Below are 5,796 nucleotides of genomic sequence, written 5' to 3' on the forward strand. Positions count from 1 at the left end.
GATGAGGGCAATGAATGTACAAATGTGCTTTACACAATTGATGTATGTATGGATTGTGATAAGAGTTGTATGAGCCCCTAATAAAATGATTTAAAAAATTGTATGGTTGGGGGGGGGGTCACCACACCATGCGGAACTGTATGAAAGGTTCTCGGCATGAGGAAGGTTGAGAACCACTGGGAGTCTAGAGAATGGGCATCCAGCCTTCTGGTGGGTGGGCGAGGAGGGGTGCAACTGAGGATGCTGTGTATGCAGATGTCTAGTTAATCTTTCTTAGGCACCCATCACCCTCCACATCCCACCAGTACTTGGTGCGTCCCGCGCCGTGGTGGGATTCTGTACTCGGTTGGGGTCTGTTTTCCTGCTCAACTTTCTTGGCTCCACCGTCAGCTATCCACTGTCTTCCCAGCCCCCAGGGAAAGTTCCCCTCCTTCTCATTCACCCCCTCCCTGTGGTTGCGGGCAGCTATGTGAGCTGTGGACACAGCCAGGCCATCATCCTTTGCCAGCCCCGCGTGGCCTCTCCCCAGGACTCCGAGTGAGCGCACGTGTGGTGCATTGCAGGGAATGGCTAGGTCGCCGCAACTGTCTCCACGAGGCCCCGATTTCGCGGGGAGTAGAATGGTCTTCTAGCAGGTTCCAGGAGGTGGCGGGTGGGCTGGTGTGGGGGGAAAGGCCCAGCGGTCCCCTGGCTCAGAGACCAGGCGTGCGCCTGCTCGCTCTGCGCGGCTTGGATTCCCGTCGCGGTTGCTAGCACAGGCCATTGGATTCTTGTTTGGATGGAAACACGTCATCCTTCTGTCGCCCCACGCCAAGATTTGTGAAGTTTGCACTCCGAGCTGTGTACAGAGAAGCTTATTTAACTGAAATGAGAGTCGCCGGCCAGGGATTGGATTTCCAGGGAGCCGTCTTGAAATAAAAATCCGTGGGATTCTATTTTTGACCAGGCGGTTCAGGCAGGAGGGCAGTGGGGAGCGAGGGGGCGAGGGTCGCTGGGGAAGATTCTGTATGTGTGGCCCCTGGTCTGCCAGTCGGGCAGTGGGGTGGGCACAAGCCTGGGCCCTGCGGAGGGTTTTGTTACTTGTTACTCGAGTCAGATCCTAGACAGCAGGTGGGAAAGGAGATGCCCGGAAATCCGGACTCCTGGCGGCAGGCAGGTTGCCCAGGCCAGCGCACTGCTGCTGAACCTCCTCCCTGGAGCATCCTCCCCCAGGTGCAAGCATCCAGCAGCGGAGAGTGAGCAGGAACCCAGACCTCGCTAGTTGAAAAGCTCCAGGACCGGCCTCTTCACAGGGGTTGGCAAACGTTTTCTTTAAAGGTCAGGAATATGAATTTTAAGTTTTTGTGGATCGTGTGTGTGTGTGTGTGTGTGTGTGTGTGTGTGTGTGTGTGGTGGAGATGCTGAATGAGTTTGAATCACTATGCTTTAAGTTAACCCATCACAAACCATTTGAGCCACCCTGAGCCTTGTCTGGGAACCAGTCGCTGCCAGCCTATTGCCCCCTGGAGACAGCTAGGGGCCCTGTTCTCTTCTACCCCTTGGCTAGGCTCTTCCATCAGATGAGCCCCAGTGAAAACCAGAGGGCTTGGGGTCCCCAGAGACAAGCCAGAAGCCGGCAGGGGCAGGTGGAAGGTGGGGGAGGCCATGGGACTCTGGGATTCTGGCCCAGGAAGGGCAGCACAGCACCTGGAGGAATCGGAAAGGGCCCTGACCCTGGCGTGGGGCTGCTGGAGGCCTGTCTCCCTCCCTGCGTTTCCAGCGGCCGAGCAGCCCATGTTTGGAGTAATTGCTCCTTGTGTCCTTTGCTCGTATTTCCCTGACCTTGAAAGCGCATCTTCCGGGAATGGCGCTAATGGACCTCCCACCGATGACAGTGACATATCCTGGCCTGCCCTCCCAGAAGGAGCAGGAGGAGCTGTCATCCGGAGCGATTCTTCGCATTCTCAAAGGTCGTCTCCTGGAGGAGCCGGTGTGCCTGGTGCCTGATCCTGCCTCCCCCGGGGCCCTGGCTCGGCTGTGTCCGGCTCTCTGGTGCTGGCCAGGACGCTGCGATGTAAAATCTTCCAACGTGTGTGCCTGTTGAGCAAGGCAATGGCCAACAGCTGACCTTGGTTCTTGTGCGCCTGCCGGGCAGGCCAACTGCTCATAAAGCGGAGAGCCAGGGTAGCCCAAGCTACCCATCTGCCTACCGTGGGGGTGCAGCCATCCCCCCTGTTCCGAGAGAGCTGCCTTTCTATAGGAGTGGGTGCTCTGACTTCTTCCTTTCCACCAGAGCCCCCACTCCCAGCACCGCACCCCAGCTCGGAGCACTTTGCTTCCAGATGGCCTGGTTTTCGTCTCTGTCTGGCCCTGCTTCCTCTCCTGGCCGTGCTCGGGGTGGGGTGAATGCTGTGCAGCGTGCAAGTCCTCACCTACCTGGGAACGTGGGTGGGGCAGCACAGCTGGAGGCACAGAATGGTATGGTTACAGTCTGGGCAGCTGTAGACCTTAGGGCAGTGGTTCTCAACCTTCCTCATGTTGTGGTGACAACCCCCCCCTCCACCCTCAACCATAACATTATTTTCATTGCTACTTCATCACTGTCATTTTGCTACTGTTATGAATCAGGCTACCCCTGTGAAAGCGTCATTCGAAAAGGGGTTGAGAAGCCGCCTTTGATGGAATGGGGATGGGCAGTCCCCTGGGGGCATTCAGCAGGTTGTGAGGGGCAACCTCTGAGTAAGCATATGGTGTGGGTGCAGGATGCCACTGTCCTGTGTGGCCCTGCATCGGAAAGCCTTGCTCAGAAAAATCCTTCCCTCCTGGTCCAGCCCAGCTCTGGCCCCTGTCTTCCCGTGAGACCGGGGGGAGTCCCTTGCCCTTTCCACCTGGGTCTCAGCAACCATTCGGAATCTCATTACCTCCTCTCCAGCCTCGCTGGGGGAGACCCGGCCCCACAGGCGAGGTCACTTGGCTGAGGGCAAAGACCAAAGCTCTGTTCTTCTGACACGAAGTCTCTTCCCCCACCCCTGTCAGAGCCCGGCCCTTCTGGCCCAGCTGTTTCCGGGGCTACCTTAAAGTAGCATCACGTGACTATCACCCAACTGTTCTGGGGGTCTCATGGGCATAAACCCCGGTGTTGGTAGGGCTGTGTTACTAGGGGCCCCGGGGGACTGTTTCTTGCCTTGTCCAGCTCCTGGAGGGCACCTGCATTCCTTGGCTCATTTTAACGTTGGTAAAGCGGGACACCATGGATAAAACTCATCCTGGCGAAATAGCCACATGGCAGCTGAAAACCGTATACCCTAGCTTGTTGTGCATTCTTTCAAAAATTCGCGACTTTTTAAAAATGCTGCGGGATGCGGGAATAATGTTAAAAACCAGGACTGTCCCGCCAAAAGTGGAATGTCTGGTCACCTTACTCATGGACCCTCCTCCATATTTGAAGCCCCTGTCCGGTTTTGAGCCTGTCCTGGTGCCCCTTGCTCGGTGTCTCTCCTACCCGCTGTTTGGCCGCCTTCTCCGTGGTCAAGGCTAGTTGGGTTGGGCTCACCTGGTAATTTCCCCAGCTCAGGGTCCTTGGGCTTCTTCAGACCTGCAGGTCCATTTGCTGTTAGGCATTCCCAGGTTCCAGGATGTCGGCATCTTTGGGGGGTTATTCTGTCATTCCTCCTGCCTCGCTCTGAGACTCGGATCCGGAAGCCATGCCAGCTTTCTTCTGCTGGGGGGTCTCTGCTCAGGTGCTGGGGAGCGCCCTGCTGGCCTGGGCCCTATGCTTTTGCCCCCTCCGCCCCTGAAACAAACCCTCTCTGTCACAGCTTGTGTGTCAGGGCACCGTCCACCATCTCTCTCCTTAACTGGGATCATGCTTCAAGATATAAAACATAATTGAAGCAATAGCTTGTTCATGGCATGTATAGGCAGCTGTCCCTGCTGGGGTGGCCTGGAGGAGTCACAGAGCTCAACACGAAATTGCTTCGGAGGGGCTGAGCATCAACAGAGGCCAAGGGAAAACCATAAGTAAGCTGTTGGGGCACACGTGGCAGAGGTTGTGTTGAGCCAGGAGCTAAGCTCCCAGGTCCCATACTTGTGTGTGAGACCTTCAGGGTCTACAATTGGGGTGTGACACCCTTTAAGTATATGGGGGTGTGTGCTTTGGGACAGTGGGTTGACACTGTATGCCCTTGTGCTTCATGTCAAGATGGGGTGGGAGACCTGGTTTGTTCTTCGCTGCAGCAACTGGTAGGATGTGTTGTTTGTTGTTGAAACATGATAGAAACTCCTAGAACATGATAAAAACAATAATTTACAAATTATCAAGGGTTCACGAGGGAGAAGGGAAATGAGAAGCTGATACCAAGGGCTCAAGTAGAAAGAAAATGTTTTGAAAATGATGATGGCAACAAATGTACAAATGTGCTTGACACAATGAATGGATTGTGATAAGAGTTGTATGAGCCCTCAATAAAATGATTAAAAAATATATATATATTTTTAAAAACCCTCCTAGAACAAAACCCAAGACATTGCCAAGTCTCGCTGAATGAGGGGTGCCTACAATACCGGTCTGCCTTCACAGAGAAAGAGTGGAGATGCCAGTCAAGATAGCTCCAGGTACTGTCGTCAGCACAGAGCCAGCCCTCCCATCTCCAGTGGCCTGTCTGGTGACCCCCACTTCTTCCTGTTGAATTCTCAAGGGCAGGAGGCAGCTCTGGAGCAGTCCCTAGCTGGTTCTGGGCCTCAGCGTGATTTAGAGCAATACAAGATGTCTCATATAATCATAATATGGAATAATTATACCGTCTAAGTCACTTCTGTCTCCTGGTGAAACAGGTGGTGTGAGGGCTGTCTACTCCCATAAACAGTTATCAACAGTTTCGGAAACCTACAGGGGCAATTCTACCCTGCCCGATAGGGTCGCTGTGAGTCAGCATCGATTTGATGGCCGGTGTGCGAGTTTGAGGCAGACGCTGCACTCCAAGTGCCTCCATCCTGTAACCTGGCTGTGACTGGGTCCCACGGGCTCTGGTCTCAAGGGAGCTGCCTTCAAAGAAAGGGTCTACCAGTCAGGAAGTTAGAGGCGCGTGACATGCTGACATCTCTTGAGGGGTGTGGGAGGCATGGAAGGCTAGTGTCATTGCAGGGTGAGGATTTCTTCTGGAACCTCTTTCCATATCCCCCTGCTTTGTTATGTCTTTCCCGCGGCTGCTCCCCAATGCTCCTTCCCACTCTGGCTTTTTAAAAAAAGTAATTTTATTGGGGGCTCAAACAACTCTTATCACAATCCATACATCCGTCCATTGTGTCAAGCACATTTGTACATGTGTTGCCCTCATCATTCTCAAAACATTTGCTTTCTAGTCGAACCCTTGATATCAGCTCCTCATTTCCCTCCCTCCCACTCTGTCTTCCAAGACTCTCCCTCCCAGCCCTGTCTCCCGGCTCCCAAGTGGGCAGCTGCTTGCCTGGATCCAGCCTCACAAAACCCACGCGCTGGGCTGGGAGGTGGGGCATGGTGAACAAGGACAGCAGACACCTGTCATATCATCTTTTCTTTCTCCCAGCACAGGTGTCGCTCCCAACCGCACTCATAGTCCAACTGTGTTGCTGTCCTTGTCTCCATCTTACAGGGGAGGAAAGCGAGGCACACGGAGGCTAGGTAACTTGCCCTCACCCCAGGGGAATTGCCTAGAGGGCTTCCTGAGGCCAGAAGCCAGGCTAGTCAACCGGGGTCAGCTTCATGTACTGGGCTTGGTCAGCTTCATCTTCAGAGTGCTTGGTGTAGTTCCCCTCTGCCACCTTTTCTTTTTTTTTTTT

This window comes from Echinops telfairi, unplaced genomic scaffold, assembly GCF_000313985.2.
Source record: "Echinops telfairi isolate 266 unplaced genomic scaffold, ASM31398v2 ScPeMD7_70;HRSCAF=299, whole genome shotgun sequence".
Classification (NCBI taxonomy): domain Eukaryota; kingdom Metazoa; phylum Chordata; class Mammalia; order Afrosoricida; family Tenrecidae; genus Echinops; species Echinops telfairi.